Below are 18,321 nucleotides of genomic sequence, written 5' to 3' on the forward strand. Positions count from 1 at the left end.
CTGTGGGACCAAGTTATACTGGATTAGGGGGCTGTGATTTACTGTTGTGTGATGCATATTTCTGCACCATTTGCATTGCCCTTTCCACACGTTGAAGCCCCCTCATACCACTAGCTTTGACAACAGTGTGAGCATCATTGTGTCATTTCTTTTCTTATGGGGTCCATGTAAACAAACTGTACTTTTTTGTAAAGATTTTTTTTTTTTCCAAAAATTTGCCTAAAATACATGAAATAAGTCAGTTTTAATTTTATATACTTTATTGCATAGTAAACTGAACCAAAAAGGTTGTAAAATGGTCAAGGAGTCAATAAATAAAACACAAGTGTGTGTTTTTTTTTTGGGTCTGTGAGACCCAGGTGTACTAATGGTATATAGGCAGAAATAGGTATTCTGTTCTAGGGTTAACAGAAACTGCAAGAGCCACCGGGAATCCTCCAGTACTACCTAAGAAGCAAATCCTGCTTCTCACCAGTGTAAATATAGTAAGGAGAAATTAATAAAGAAAGGGACAGGAAAATGAATATACAATTCCTTAGTCCACTGAAGAGTTGAAGTATCATTAGATGCATGCAAGGTGGATAAACTGTCTGTGATGCTAAGCAGAAAGTGAAAAGTGAGAAGAATTTTAGAATGTAGAAATACAGAAAACAGAGGAAAATAAAGGGGACCTAGGAATGGACTGCGAACATAAAATCAATCAAATAAGTTAGAGGTTTGTGCTACATCTGACCGCCACACTCAACAGAATATTGTATAATACTTGACTGACAGACATGCGGGTCAAGATGTCTTCACTTATGGTAATGTGACGTAATTAAGGATACACTAATGCTTAAGGTTACCACATAGTTTTATTTAAAATTCGTTGATCTAAGGATTATTATGGATTAACTTGAGAGGAGCATGTTTGTATAATTCAGTACAAGAGCATTAGGGTTTGGGGTGGATAAAAAATATAGAAAGCTGAATTTTTCAGGAAACATTCCTGAAGCATCCCTTATCACAACCTCTGATGAGTCCCCCCAAATCCTCTTTGGGCATTTTGCATAATTAACCTAATTTGCATATTAATGAGCAAAAGCCCCAAAAGTCAGAGAATGGATCAAACAGCTCACAGTATCATCAACCATTACCTTGAACTGATTAAAAACACTTGAGTTTAATAAAATTTTATTAAAACTTTTTCTATTTCTGGGCCTTACAGACCAATAAGAACAGTGCAAAAACCTCCTAATTTGCATTATTTGCATGCAAAATGGCCGAAATCAGACAAATTATATACTATTGCTGTTGAAGTATCTAAAATTTTGTACTATGATATGTAATAAGGTTATTATTTAGTGAACACTGCCATAAAACAAACCAGATAGTGGACATATACAACTATTAAATAATTAGACTGACTTGCATAATTGCATAATAATGAAGCTACTGACCTAAATCATCAGCTGTGTCAAATTACACAATGAAGATAACAGATTTTCAGGGAAATGTGGGGGGACAGTTTGTCTCTGAGCTTCTGCACTGCAGTGTGTGCAGGAATGTGAATATTCAAGAGTATGATCTGATTAGCATCATTGTGCCATTCAAAAATAAATAATTTAAAGGAAAATGAGATGATGATCCACGTCACAAAATAAAATATGTTAATATGATCATCAAAGCCTTAGATATCTTTTATGGAAACTTAGATATGACTGATTGAAGTTAAATCCTGATAGTGACTGAATATTTATGTACTGTCATCATAATTGACTGGGGTTGAACTTTCACATGTTTTGCCACAACACGATGAACACATTGCAGTGCAGAAGAGTCCAACTTTCCGACATTTGCAATTTTTTTCTGCATGTTCCCTTGCAGCTGCAGCTGACAATCTTCAGCACCCTATCTGGAGCAGCATCACGATCTCATGATATGGGAGACAACACTCCATCAATAAGCTCCCATTCCCATTCTGTAGCTGAAATGTCCGATTTGCCTAGCCATCCCTGGACAGTGAGGTACGTTCGATACGAATGGAACTTGCCTGCTGCAGAAGTTGGAGGTCTATCTATCTATCTATTGCCAGACGCCTCAATCCCGTTTGGGGTGGCCACAAACAAATCGCCTCCAAGTCGCCCTGTCCCCCGCCATTTCACTGCACTGCTCCCAACTCACACCCTCCTCTCTCATATACCTCTCCACCCCATCCCTCCATCACATCCTCGGCCTCCCCCTCCCTCTTCCCCCCTCCACCTCACTCACATACACTCTCTTCGTCAGTCTTTCATCCTCCATCCTCTCCACATGGCCAAACCACCTCAGTGTGTTCCTCATAACGCTTCCTATCACATCCACATCCACACCACAACGCTCCTTTATATCCTCATTCGTCAGCCTGTCTCTCCACGTGACTCCACAGGCTCCTCTTAAATAACTCATTTCCACTGCTCTCACTCTTGACTTGTGTCCTTCCAACAATGTCCAAGCTTCACTTCAGTACGTTAGAGTTGGTATCACAATACTGTCATGTAGAAACTTTTTCACTTCCATGCTCACTTCCCTGTTTCTTATCACTGCTTTCAAAGAACCAGCAACCTTTCTTCCCTGCTGTACCCTTTCAAGCACTTCACCCTCCAAACCTCCATCCTTACTCATCACACTACCCACGTACTTAAACGTACTCACATTTTTCCAATTCCTCACCATCCAACCTCGCTATACATTCACTGACTTCACCTCTTTCAAAGACCATCACTTTACTCTTCCCTACATTCACCTTTAGATTCCGCTTCTTACACACTCTCTCTAACTCATCCACCAAGCCTTGCAGCTCCCCTTCGTCTTCACTCAACAACACAGTATCATCTGCAAACAACAGTACAGGGAGTTTCCAAACACTATCCTCTCTCACCAGGGCCACTCCAACATCCACTACCCTACTGTCACGGGGTTTTTATAATATCACGATATTTTTAAAATAATTGCTGCTTAAATATTTATTTAAATTGATATTAATATTCAATAATATTGAAGAGCAGAGACAGTGATTGTCTTGCTACATCAAGCAACGATTACTTTACGCTGACTTGCTACGATTCTCTAAGAACAAGAATTTATAAACTTTCTCAACAGTACACAGCAGAGACTAATTACTCACAAATGCTGAATTAGTACTGTTAGCCTCTGGAGAAAGTTACTTCACCCCTGACAATAAATAACTAATACTAATAATAATATCAGGTCCTTGCTGATGTATTAACTCCTATCTGGCACAACGGATATTAAGGTAATACAACAAGACTGGTCTAAGTACCAGTTATGAATAGTAAACGTTTATGCAAGCTAGGAGCTATTTGGAAAATAAGCTTAATTTGGAGAAATGAAACAAGATTTTACTTTACATTAAGCTCAAGGAAAAGAACTGTTAAATTTATTGATTACAAAAAAAATAAATTTAACGTTACATTTCAAATCAAATCAATGAGATGCACTCACTCACTCACACAAAAGCTAAATACTTACGCCTAGGAAAAAACACCTTAACTAAACTCTTAAGACTACAAAATAAAAAAGGAATTACTAGTCAATGAATGCGGTGTATCACCCAAAGCTGGAGAACTAAAGGTGGGAGCTTGGAGAAACTGTAAAGTGGAGTTTGGGTACTAGCTGACCTCTCGCACTGCTGCACAGGTCCTGTCTCCGTCACAGCAAACACTAGACTGAATTCAAAATACATTGTATGGGCAGGACGCACAAGCCACCGGAAGAAGGCGTGGCTAACGGTTAAGGCAAGCAGAGGCGAACGATAAAGAAACAATTGTATCGCTCAGTAGAGCACTTAGTGACGTGCATTAAATCGGTCACTTTTGAAAGTGACGAATGTTTTGAAAAGTATACTCCGAAATGAAGGGAGAAACGGTTAGCTGAGCGATACACAGTGAGTTTTCCACTAATAGTTCGTGGCTTCTCACAAAAGGGAAATGTCGCGGATTGATTCGTGACATTAAGCCCTTACAAAGTTAAATTTTTTCCTTATGGGAAAAAATTTGTGGATATATATATATATGTACACATCCTAAGTCATTCACACAAGATTCACACTGTGGTGTGTGTGCTATCCTGCTACAGGAGAAAGTCGCAGTCGCCAGTGAGCGAAAAAAACCTCGTATTGACGTTAACAGAAGCAAGCTTGAGGAAAATACTCCGTGATGACGGTGAAAATCCTGTACTCAGGTCAAACTGAGCGAAAAGTCGCTACATTTACACTGACAACTAATTGTTGTGTAGCGTGGTGTATGTAATACACGGTGTAGGTGTGACAGTTGTAGAGTAACTGTACCTACGTGTAAAATGACACAGTAAATAATAATATGGTGACGACGAAGGCAGAGGAGAAGAGGCGGCAGCGTGCGGCAGACGATCAGCTGGCCCGCACAGCAAAACTGCTACACCCATTGCTGTACCTGCAAAACCAATTAAGGTGGAGCATCAAAAGTGTCAATGAGACAAAATTCTTATTAAGTTACAATTACTCTCTCTGCCTAGCAATCAGTACATGCTACGAAAAGTACACTCGAGGTCGTCATTAATTTTAGCACACGATTAGTGTCAGCAAGTTGAGAATCCTTGTGCAAACTCGGGTCTTCCATAGCCTCGAACTGCACACGGGTCCTCAACCTGTGCCTTAACCTACAGTACTTATATTAGTATCAGAGAGCTGAGAATCCTTGTGCAAACTTGGGTCTTCCATAGCCTCAAGTCGCCTCTGCGGAGTTCTCACTTCCCCCTTAACCTACAATACTTATATTAGTATCGGGGAGCTGAGAATCCTTGTGCAAACTCGGGTCTTCCATAGCCTCAAGTCGCCTCTGCGGAGTTCTCTCTCGAACTTCCCCCTTAACCTACAGTACAATACTTATATTAGTACCGGGAAGCTGAGAATCCTTGTGCAAACTTGGGTCTTCCATAGCCTCAAGTCGCCTCTGCGGAGTTCTCTCTCGAACTTCCCCCTTAACCTACAGTACTTCTATTAGTACCGGGAAGCTGAGAATCCTTGTGCAAACTTGGGTCTTCCATAGCCTCAAGTCGCCTCTCAACTTCCCCCTTAACTTACGGTACATAATATGTATGTACAGGCCCTGGACATAATGTGTCCTGCGGGGCCAATGGGCGAGACGCCAGGTCTGCACCCACTTCACCACTACCCTGTCTCTCAACTGACTCAGAGATTACAGGTGTGGTTCTAAACGGCACAGAAAGGGCATATCCCTGATTAGTGGTGTTACTTTGACACACACTGCAGGAACGGACAAAACTATTTACGTCCCGTCCCATCCCTGGCCAGAAAAAGTCAGCTCAGATACGGCCCTGGGTCTTCCTTTTGCCCATGTGACCTCCTGAGGCTGAACAATGACCCCATTGTAACACTGCTAGGCGGTACTTGGCGGGAACGACAAACTGCAGTCGAACCTGGCCCTCGGGTGTTCGTGACTCACGGTAGAGCCGTCCTTGTTTGCGAAGGAACTTGGCTCGACCTCCCCGTGAATACTTAATCACTCGACCCTTTTGTTTGTTCCGCACGGTAGCAAGTGTCGGGTCAGAATGTTGTTCTTGTACAACAAGTTGACTACACATCAGATCTTGCGGCGATTCAATGATCACTGGGGTGACACAGTCTGGAGCCTCAGTCATGGCTCGTGTTACCGCAGCAGCCGAAGTCTGAGTAGCGTCATCGGAGCAACTATCCTTGACTCCATTAATATTGCCTACTATAAAGTCAAATAGAGGCTCTGGCATGACAACTGCAAGTGTCGTACCAGTATAAAATGGAGATGCCACCTGGATACATGCCTCAGGGAACAATCTCACTGATCCATCAATAAGCTTTGCATGGATCTGTCGACCTGTATACTGCTCAGGCCGAACTAAACTCTGCTTAACAGAGCAACCTGAGGAACCATTGTCTCTCAGGACCTTCACTGGAATGCCTCCCACAAACCCTGGCTGAACAAGGAAGGTACTGTCACCTGTGGAGAAAGCAGCTAGCCACTCATGAGGCTGCTGAATTGATGTGGCAAACATTGTGCCTTGTGAATTATATTGGGAAGATGGAACATTGGCCATCTGTGGAGGGGGGTTCACTATCACTGTGGGACTAGTGAACTGTGGGGAAGTACCCACACTGGTAGGGATGTGACCACCGTGCTGCTGCTGAGGAATGAAGGCTGCATTCGCTTCCTGCCTCTTTTGAGCTGGTGGTGAAAAACTTTGTCCCGACGGTCGGTTGCGTGGCTGATACTGCTGCTGGTTAGGGTACTTGTTGTACCTCTTCCACTCAGGTTTCTGAGTGTTTTGCCCCTGGTCCTTCCACCAGCGGTTTTGGACCTTGGCCATTACTCTGAGAATGACCTTGTTGCTGGGGTTCAATCTGAGACGGTTTCCCAGATTTATCAGGTTTTCTGTTCCAGGTGTTTTGCTGCTTACGAGTTTGATACCCGTATGCAGTAAAGAATGTGTCAGCCTTCTCTGCCATTTGGCTGGCATCTTTCACCTGGCAGTTCTTAAGCTGTGCTATGAGCTCAGCAGGCCACGACCTCTCTATCTGTGTACGCAGCATAAGGTCAATTATCCCCTCACGCGTGGAAGGAGTTTCATCTTTCTCCATCCACTCATTTAAGTAAGCTGTGAGACGATCAAGGAACTGAACAGCTGTCTCCTTGTCTTGGAGACGAGCTCGCATGAACTGAACTTTGGCGTCATCTACTGTAAGACCATACGCCTTAATGAGTGCAGTTTCATCACTTCATATGTGAGATTGTCTCCACGAATTCTGTGGAGAATATCGAGGGCAGGGCCCTCAAATAGGCTAAGAAACTGAAGCAGCTTAGGTGCATCATCGAGCTGGTAAAGCTGAGCCATGTCTTCAAATCGAGCTATGTATGGCTCGATTCGCTCGCCATCTTTGTATGGGGGAAGCTTGATGTGTGGGGTCGCCATGACATGTGCAGGGGGAACGCTCGTGGAGCTTGGACCAACTGCACCAGACGTGTCTGAAGCCAAGGAATCTCGCTTGAGCTTCATCATTTCAAGTTCATGTTTTTCGCCTGCTTCTCGCTCGGCACGTTCGTGTTCTCGTTCTCTCTCTCGTTCCTCACGCTGTTCTCGCTCGTATTCCCGTTGTTCCCGCTCGTATTCGCGCTCTTTCTCACGCTGCTCTTGTTCATATGCACGCTGTTCTCACTCATATTCGCGCTGAATCTTACGCTCTTCACGGGCATCATTCTCGCGCTGCTGCTCCTGATTATGCTATGAGAGTATATACTCTTTAATTTCGGTTGGGTCCGAAAGACCCATATCTTTGGCTTCCTGTAAAAATACAGTAGTAGCCATGGCGCTAATTTATTAAGCAACCCGAAATTGAGTACTGACTGCTTAGCGACAAATACTAATAAACAGAAGTAAAGAATACAGACACAAGCTAGTGGTGACCAGTCTTATCTAGTTAACTGGCAAGAATAAATCAAAAATGTAAATGACTAAGAACTCTCAATAATTAACACAATGGGTACGGCGGCTACCCAGGAGCGAATAAAATCGTCTGGCGTTACCAAGAATAAACTAGAGTTAGGTACTCTATTGATTAATAAAGCAAAAATTCACTTGCTAAATTAACGGTAAACACCAGTAAACTTGTGCCTATAAACTTTAATTATAAATACCTAAATATGAATGAGTGAGCACTATCTCGTGAATAGCTTTAGAGCTAGGAGTTAATATCCTGGAATGAGGTCGCCAATTGTCACGGGGTTTTTATAATATCACGATATTTTTAAAATAATTGCTGCTTAAATATTTATTTAAATTGATATTAATATTCAATAATATTGAAGAGCAGAGACAGTGATTGTCTTGCTACATCAAGCAACGATTACTCTACGCTGACTTGCTACGATTCTCTAAGAACGAGAATTTATAAACTTTCTCAACAGTACACAGCAGAGACTAATTACTCACAAATGCTGAATTAGTACTGTTAGCCTCTGCAGAAAGTTACTTCATCCCTGACAATAAATAACTAATACTAATAATAATATCAGTTCCTTGCTGATGCATTAACTCCTATCTGGCACAACGGATTTTAAGTTAATACAACAAGACTGGTCTAAGTACCAGTTATGAATAGTAAACGTTTATGCAAGCTAGGAGCTATATGGAAAATAAGCTTAATTTGGAGAAATGAAACAAGATTTTACTTTACATTAAGCTCAAGGAAAAGAACTGTTAAATTTATTGATTACAAAAAAAATAAATTTAACGTTACATTTCAAATCAAATCAATGAGACGCACTCACTCACTCACACAAAAGCTAAATACTTACGCCTAGGAAAAAACACCTTAACTAAACTCTTAAGACTACAAAATACAAAAAGGAATTACTAGTCAATGAATGCGGTGTATCACCCAAAGCTGGAGAACTAAAGGTGGGAGCTTGGAGAAACTGTAAAGTGGAGTTTGGGTACTAGCTGACCTCTCGCACTGCTGCACAGGTCCTGTCTCCGTCACAGCAAACACTAGACTGAATTCAAAATACATTGTATGGGCAGGACGCACAAGCCACCGGAAGAAGGCGTGGCTAACGGTTAAGGCAAGCAGAGGCGAACGATAAAGAAACAATTGTATCGCTCAGTAGAGCACTTAGTGACGTGCATTAAATCGGTCACTTTTGAAAGTGACGAATGTTTTGAAAAGTATACTCCGAAATGGAGGGAGAAACGGTTAGCTGAGCGATACACAGTGAGTTTTCCACTAATAGTTCATGGCTTCTCACAAAAGGGAAATGTCGCGAATTGATTCGTGACACCTACCTTGTACTTCGTTTATTACCCCATCCATGTACAGATTGAACAACCATGGAGACATGACACATCCCTGTTTCAAACCAACTTTCAAAGAGAAAAATTCACTTAGTTCACCATCCACATGCACTGCAGTCTTCGCACCATCGTACATACTCTTCACAGCATTCAACAACCTCCCATCTACTCCATATATTCTTAACACTTTCCACAATCCTTGTCTATCCACCCTGTTATATGCTTTCTCCAAGTTGGAGGTACAGTAGCAATTTTAGGTGAAAGCTATCAGAGATTACCGACTTGTGGCTTACTCGTTGCATGTAACTCAGGTGTCTCTGTTGGTCCAGTGTGGTGTCTTTCTTTGCACCATACAGTCTGAGCAGCAACTTTTCACCAGCTGCAGCAATCTCATCATGGCTAGCATCTTTCTCCTTGAAAACATTCAATATGGTCCAGTCTTCTTTTGTATCTTGAAGTGCAGAAATTACTTTCTGCTTTCCTATGTTATAAGGTGCTGACACAGTGTTGCAACCGGTGATGGCATGTGCCAGAAGGATATGTGACTTCACATTAGGAGAGAGGGCATCCTGGATGTCGGATATCGAGTAAACAGTATCTGGTTTGGTGGTGGTCTGCATGCTGACGTTCAATTATTTTGTCACTGAATGAGTAAGGATAACCAAAAAATCTGTATCATTGCCAACAAGAACAACCGGCTGCCTTGTTTGTGCATTTGTCATAGCCACTTGACAGATCAAGTAATCAGCATCATCATCACTTTGGTAACAGGTGATATGTTTCTGCTCAAAAGCATTCTTAAGGAAAGGAATATGTTGAGCCTTGTTCTAAGGCCCATCTGGTGGTACTTTGCACGCAGTATTCTATGACCCGTGTCTAAAAATGTGTAAATTGTGTCTTTTCCTTGTTCTTTCGGTGTATAACCTTCACTGCCATCCAAAAATTCATCCATTCGGGTAATGATATCGCCTATGGAATACTGATAGTCATCATTTTGGTCCAAATATTCACACAGCTTATTAAATGCGGCCTGTCTTTTTGTCATCATAACTGCCTGAAGGTCGTCCTTTTGCACCACCGTCTAGCGCTTTATTAGTATGAAATCGCACCTGAAAATCATGATGATATTTTGCTTCAGCAGCAACTAAATTTCCACAATTTTCTATTCGTAGTTGGACCGTCGCAAGCTAATCGTCATTTCACTGAATACATCTCTCTTTAACTGAATGTATGAGTTATATTGTTTCAGCCTCGTGGACAGTATTTCGATCTGCGTGCTTCAAGTCTGCAGTGAGCTCTCTGCCACAATACAGGCAATTGGCTGTGATGTCAAATGTTTGAGTTTGAGACCGAAGAACAGACTTGCTGATCTCACCACAATCTTGAGAGTCATCTTGCCTTTTTCGGTCACTGTGTACTGTTGAAGGCTTGTTATAACGTCTTCTGCATGTGGCATGAACAAGAATTGGTAATAGAATATTGGTAAGTCGATCTGGTACACCATTATCGAGCTCTTCGCTGACTGCAAGAAGTGTTTTTAGCCCCTTTTCATGGATTTCACCAAGATCATGGGAATTTTTTTTTTTTTTTTTTTCACAAATGGGACAGGATTCCATTACAGTTTACCTGAAAGAAACAAAAGATACATAATTATTAGCAATCTGTAGTAATTTTAATGCTGATTTTGACGAGTCTGATCCACTTCTTTTCACAACAGATATTCATTCCATGGGATGTTCAATTACATTATGGCCGATTTCCACAGACTGCCTGAAAATTATGCAAATCATTTGTAATGTACAACAATCTGATTGGTAAAAAAAATAAATAAATTGAAATGGATGTATGCATAAATCTTCACTTCTTAGTAAAACTTCAAAACATAGAAATAATAGTCCTATGAAGGCTGAAAGTGCAATTTGCAATTCTTCGTGAATTTCCTTAATCAATATGCAAATTAGGTTACTTATGCAAAATGCCCAAAGAGGATTTTTGGGGACTCATCATAATTGGGGATGAGTCAGGAATGTTTCCTGAAAAAATCAGCTTTCTACAATTTTTCACACCCCCATATAGGTAAACTGGCTAATGCTCCTGTACTATGTCTGTGTGTGTCTTTGTAGACGTCTGTGTACACTCTTTATGCACCATCAGGATGTCTCATTGACGTTTTCATATGACTTTGTACTTTTCCTTTAGTGTCCAGTCTCCTGGAAGGAACTTAAGTAATCCATGTAATTTTCCTAACAGCTGCATGTCATTTCCTACAAAATCTTCTGCTAAAATTGCACTGAAAGATAACGTAATTATTAATTCAGCAACTATGCTGTGTTCGAGGCTTCATTCTTTGAGCTGCTGATCATCAGCTTATGAAACAGGTGACCAAGGGCTTAGAGTTAATTGTTTTACAGGGAGGGGCACTAATCCTCCACCAACCCCACTTGACACGTAGGGATGCCAACAGCATCTGGTGTTCCCAGGCAATATTTTGCTGTCAATAATTCGATGTTAGGTCACACACGTAAACTATGAAATGGAAGCATATTTATGACAGCGTGAGTTAAATATATGGCAGAAGCCAATCACCACCTGTATTACAAACCCATCTAAAGAGTGATGGGAGATTCATTAATAAAAGAATACTAAGGCCTACTAGGGGTTGCAGTAAGTGGCAACATTTCAAACCCTTGGAAAGAAAAAAATTGTATCCCTTTCATTATGGCCAACTGTATACCCACAAAAATAATTATCGGCCCTCCATGATCCGATAGCCTTCCCAACTCTCACTGGCACATACACTGTAACAGTTGGTATACCTGATTCTCTCTCTCTCTCTCTCTCTCTCTCTCTCTCTCTCTCTCTCTCTCTCCAAATATAGTGTTAAGAAGCGAGATTTGCCATTTAGGTAGCCGAGATTTTACTCGACGTTTCCTGATGTTTACGGTAGCTTGTTCCGGTATGAGTCAGTTGCCAGTTTGCCTGCTGTTTGTGAGCGTGATTATTTCGTAAGTTGTACATTAATATTTGTGCTCTTTTTCTTTATAATGTTTCATTTAAGTGATTGGTTGTTTAATTATGTAATTTAAGTTAGTATGGCAAATGATTTGGAGTGTTATGTAATGTAAGACAACTCTGGCATGTTTTGATATCTCCGAGTTGACAACTGTTGTTCTCGTAGAATGTAGAAGTTTCTTGAATAATGCAAGCTTATATAAAGATGAGGTAGAGACTATTTCAAGTTCAGTCAGTTTTCAGTTGAGTTTGAGTGTTGGTACAGTGTCAGTGTAGTTTGTATTTTTTTTTTTTTTTTCGGCACTTGTGAAAACAGTGAAGTGTTCATTGAAGTTTGTAAATCATCAGAACTTGTAATAACAGTGAGGTGTTGCCAAGCATTAAGTATAGTAACAGTGAAGTGTTGTCAAGCATTAAGTATAATAACAGTGAAGTGTTGTCAAACATTAAGTGTAATAGCAGTTAGTAAAGTTTGTATAGCTCCAGTGCATGTTAGAACAATGAAGTTGGAAAGCATTAAGTGGAATTATTTGGAAAATATAGACAGTAAACTTTAAGAGCCAGTGTTTATTTTCACTTCAGCGATCTTGTGTACTGTACACCTAGAGGCTGACCATAGGAGGAACAACTCACTGGGCAACCTCCTTCCTATACTAAACTACTGCTGTTGGAGCTGGTGGCTGTGTGGGACGAGGACATAACACTGGTGTCATGAGTGTGGATAATTTCAGTGCTGACAAAAAGAACAATATGAACAACCTGAAGAGGCATCAGAGGAGCAACAGAGGGAATTACAACTGACGATGCAAGGACAGCTAGATGTCATCACAGGGGAAATGAAGGAAGAAGAGCAACAGCTTAGTGAGGAAGTAGATGCCAGGCTTGAGAAGCAGAAGTATGAGATGTCAGTGCAGCTTGCTACTAGCCTCAAGGGTGCCACAATGGAAATTCTGGGCCAGATGTCAGTTGAGGAGAGGATGCAGATGGAGGATGCAGATTCACAACCAATGCTAGAGTGGCTGCAGGAGAGTACAGTGCAACCATCTTAGGAAGAAGTTCCCAGGTTAAGGCCAGCGACCAAGAGCTGCTGGAATCAGTGGGACCTTTTTCTTTTGAACAATGGACTACTGGAGCATCAGTGGGAGACACCCAATGGCCTCAAGAAGTATTGGCAACTGGTGGTTCCGAAGAAGATGAGGTCCGAGATCTTTGATGAGTCCCATAACCAGATCACTAGTGGGCACCTGCGAGTGAAGACAACTCTAAGCCAGCTGTGACGCAGGTTCTACTGGACTGGCATGCGCCAGGTTGATGAAGAGTGGTGTTGGGCCTGTGATGTGAGCTGTGCCAAGAAGGGACCCAAGAAACGTGGTTGCACCCCTCTCCAGCTGTACCAAGTGGGTGCACCAATGGAAAGAGTCATGGTGGACGTTGCTGGACCTTTGTCACTCACTGAGAGAGGAAACCAGTATAAATGGGTCACCATGGACTACTTCACAAAGTGGCCAGAAGCCTATGCTAGCCCTGATCAAGAGGCTGCAACTGTTGCTCAGGTGTTGGTTGATCAATTTTTCCTGTTGTTTTGGGATGCCACAAGAGCTACATTCAGACCAGGGTAGAAACTTCGAGTCTGCTGCATTCCGTGAGTGCTGGAAGTTACTGGGGGATCAAGAGGACCAGGACGACCCCTCTAAGGCCACAGCCAGATGGGATGGTGGAGAAATTCAACTGGCCCCTGGGACAAGAACTGCCCAAGTATTGCATTGATGGACAAACAGAATGTGACCAGAAATTACCTGCATTGGTGATGGCATATCGGTCTGCATCCCATGAGTGTACCGACTACACTCCTGCAAAAATGATGTTGGGCTATGAGTTACGTTTACCCATTGACTTGTTAATGGGATGATCACCTAGTGAAGAGCTGCCTCCAGACACCACCAGCTATGCGAAGCACCTTCAGGAGAGGCTGGCTGAGGTACATCATCAAGTGCGAGGAGCCCTCAAATTTTCAGGGGAAGTGATGAAGTGCAAGTATGATGCCAAGGCAAGTGAGGTGAGCTGCAAGGATTGTGACTAAGTTTGAATATACAATCCTCAACTAAAGAAGAGACAGTCACCGAAGCTGCAGAGCCAATGGGACGGGCAGAACACTGCGTTGGATCGCCTATCAGACATAAAGTATCGGATTCGGGGAGGCAGGAAGTCTCACCCAAAGGTGGTACACGTGAATCATCCGTGGCAGTACCATGGGCCAGGACAGTACAGCTGGGATGTCTCCGAGGAATTGTACTCACTCACAGCCAAGGATGTCTAGGAGGACCACAGACCTGAAGTGCAAGAGGATGGTGACAGTTCCCCAAGAGAAGAAGCGAATCAAGAAGAGGGCCAAGAGCCAAGACCCTCCTCGAGGAGTGGACTGTGTGGAGGAGTAAGGCTATCATCAGAGGCGGCATAGAAGAAGACCTGATAGGTTAAAGGATTATTTTGTGTATAGTTAGATGTTCCATTAAGATTAAGGTCTGTGTTTTTATACAGTATACTGCGTAGTTTTCTCGAGATGACAAAGAACTAGGGAGGGGGGTAGTGTTAAGAAGCGAAATTTGCCAGGTAGGTAGCCGAGATTTTCTCAACGTTTCCTGATGTTTATGGTAACTAGTTCCGGTATGAGTCAGTTGCCAGTTTGCCTGCTGTTTGTGAGCATGGTTATTTCGTAAGTTGTACATTAATTTTTGTGCTCTTTTTCTTTATAATGTTTCATTTAAGTGATTGATTGTTAAATTATGTAATTTACGTTCGTATGGTAAATGATATAGAGTGCTATGTAATGTAAGACAACTCTGGCACGTTTTGATATCTCCGAGTTGGCAACTGTTGTTCTCATAGAATGTAGAAGTTTCTCAAATAATGCAAGCTTATATAAAGATGGGGTAGAGACTACTTCAAGTTCAGTCAGTTTTCAGTTGAGTTTGAGTGTCAGTGCAGTGTTAGTGTAGTTTGTATATTTTTTTCGGTACTTGTGAAAACAGTGAAGTGTTTACTGAAGTTTTTATATCGTCAGAACTTGTAATAACAGTGAAGTGTTGTCAAGCATTAAGTGTAGTAGCAGTTAGTAAAGTTGCTATAACTCCAGTGTTTGTGAGAACAGTGAAGTGAAGTTGGAAAGCATTAAGTGGAATTACTTGGAAAATAAAGACAGTGAACTTTAAGGAGCCAGTGTTTACTGTATTTTCGCCTCAGCTGATCTTGTGTACTGTACACCTACAGGCTGACCATAGGAAGAACAACTCACTGGGCAACGTCCTTCCTATACTGAACTACTGCTGTTGGAGCCTGTGGCCGTGTGAGATGAGGATGTAACAACAGTATAACTCCCGTTGCTTTACGTCGTGTATGAATGATTCATAGCAAGGGACCTAATTTTGAAAGGAAATTCTCAAAGCATTATTCAATAGGTAATATAGAAATCAAAATGCAATTATTCTGCTTGGCACCCATCATGTCTGACGTTAACAGCATATTAATTTCTGACACGTTGTGGTGCAGTGACAGCCACCAGTAGCATTTAAAGAAAGAGTTGATGGCAAACTCAACTAAACACATCCACTTCCAAAGAACTCTACTACAGTATTATATCTTTGAGCTGCCTCATGTTTTTTTTTTTTTATCTTAACATCCTTCCCCTTTAGGAATTTTAAGTTGTATTATTCCTTTCTTAATACCAGTGTTTAATATTGTGCTCTCTTCTCAACCGTTTTCTTTCAATGTTAAGTCGTTTCATACTAAATTAGTTTCATATTATTATTGAAAATCTCCTGTAACTTCAACCAAGCTTTTTATAGAGCATGTCTTTTCCCCATATTCACAGCGATGATCCTACATTCATGGCAGCCTATTGTTGTACCAGAATCTCATTAATCAGTTGTACTATGCATTACCTTAACCAGGGACAGATTGGCAATCTGTCAAACATTAATACAAAGGTATGACAACAAATCACCACGACAGTATGGCACAAGCCTCAAAGAAGTTTATTGGAACATATAATGAGCCGTAGTATTGTCAATTCATAATGCCATTAAGGTAAAGGATATAGCCTACAAAGTTAAAACAAAAAAAAGTTAGATTAAATGAATGAAAATCACCTGTAGATACGAGCTCATTGCAATTTCCCTTAAAGTTAATTTCATTGTTTACGTCCATCCTTAACTTGAAATTGCTATATTCCAACTCACCCTCGGACCCACTGAATCTAATTTTGTAGGAGTTAAATGACGTGTTGTATAGCAGTCTTCTGTAAGCATTCAACCCACTGAAAAACACACATTACTTTAAGGATTTGCTAAATATGAAGAATGAAAGTAATGCGAATATTAGTGGCTGGGGAATGGTTGGGAGAAGGAGGGGGGTGAGAAGGGAGGAAGAGATCAGTAGGATGGAAGCAGGGAAAGCAATGAAAAAAAGTCAAAATGGGAATTGATGGAGTGTGTGATGAAATGTTGATACATGGGAGAGACATTGTGGCAGTATGGATATGGAAGATGTTCAGATTGGCCTAGGAGGAAGGTAGAGTCCCGGTGGATTGGAAGTCAGGCATTATTATTCCCCTGTACAAAGGAAGAGGGGAAAAACAAGTGTGTGGTAATCTCTTGGGGCATTTGTTTTATAAGTGTAATAGGAAAGGTATCTGGCAGGATAATTACTGACAAAGTTAGGGAAGTAGCAAATGATTTTGTTGGAGAAAAACAGGGAGGTTTTAGAAAGGGAGGAGGTTGTGTAGATCTGATATTATTCATCTTCAGGTCTTTGGTGGAAAACTTTCTAGAGAAGGAAAAGAAGTTGTATGCACCCTCCATGGATTTGGAGAAAGCATGTGACAGAGTAGATAGAAATGGAATGTGGAAAATATTAAGAAAATATGGAGCAAATGGGAAGTTTTTGAATGCCGTGAAGAGTATGTGTGAGGGTGCTAAGGCTGCAGTGTGTGTGGACAGAGAAATGAGTGAATTTTTCTATCTGAATGTAAGACTGAAACAGGGATGTGTCATGCCTCCATGGTTGTTCAGTCAGTATATCAGTGACTCTCAAACTATGGGTCGCGAGCCAAAGGTGCACCGCGAGAAGAATTTTGATGGGTCGCAGGGACATACAATAGGCCTGATGCTTTCAGTGTATTTTATTTACTTAATTAAAATTGCAACTATCCTAATTACATTATTAGCATATTCATAATAACTGTGATAGTCTATATACCGGTTACTTTCTGTGTGTGTGTGTGTGTGTGTATAGAAACTTATTATTACAGCAAGTCGGCTGTACGTTTGATTTTTTTACCCTGTGGGTCGCGAAGTCTTGAAATATTCCAAATAGGGTCACTCACTAAAAAGTTTGAGAACCGCTGCTGTATATGGATGGGGCGATAAGAGAGATACAATGCAGGGCAATGGATGTTGGAGTGGCCTTAATGCGAAAGGCCAATATTAGGAAGTTTAATGTACTGTTGTTTGCAGATGATTCAGTATTGTTAAGTGAAGATGAAGGGGAACTGCAAGCCTTATTGAATGAGTTTGGGAGAGTGTGTAAGAAACGGAATCGAAAGGTGAGTGTAGGGAGGAGTAAAGTTATTGTCTTCAAGAGAAATGAATTCACTTAATGTACAGTGAGGTTGGATGAGGAGGAAATTGAAAACGTGAATGCATTTAAGTACTTAGGTAGTGTGATGAGTAAGGATGGACGTTTGGAGGAGAAAGTGCTTGAAAGGGTTCAACAAGGAAGAAAGGTTGCTGGTTCTTTGAAAGCAGTGATAAGAAATAGGGAATTGAACATGGAAGAAAAAAAGTCACTGCATGATAATATTGTGATGCCAACTCTAACGTATGGAAGTGAAGCTTGGACCATGTTGGAAGAAAATATGTTAAGACTGCAAGCAGTTGAAATGAGTTATATGAGAGGAGCATGTGGGGTTACATGGAGAGACAGACTGACAAATGAGGAAGCAACAGAGCGTTATGGTGTGGATAGGGATGTGATAGAAAGCATTAGGAGAAAATACACTGAGGTGGTTTGGCCATGTGAAGAGGATGGAAGCGAGAGACTAACGAGAAGAGTTGATTTGAGTGAGGTGCAGGGGTGGAAAGGGAGGGGGAGGCAGAGGATGAGATGAAGGGATAGAGTGGAGAGGAATTTGAGAGAGAGGGTGGTTGAGCTGCGGGCAGGGCAGTGAAATGGCGGCTAACAGGGCAACGTGTAGGCGATTTGTTTGCTGCCACCACTTAAGGGATTAAGACGTCTGCCAATAAATAGACAGATATTTATAAACATTATTAACAACATTCATCAACTGTTCTGTATTATAGTTACTATGATGCAGATTGCATTACCCATTAAAGAGTGTATGGTCAGTGAAATTTAGTTTTATCCACAGTGTTCAGACTTGTTTGTTTTACC

The sequence above is a fragment of the Coenobita brevimanus genome, chromosome 31 (genome assembly GCF_032717465.1).
Source record: "Coenobita brevimanus isolate Jiangsu-jjx chromosome 31, ASM3271746v2, whole genome shotgun sequence".
Lineage (NCBI taxonomy): Eukaryota > Metazoa > Arthropoda > Malacostraca > Decapoda > Coenobitidae > Coenobita > Coenobita brevimanus.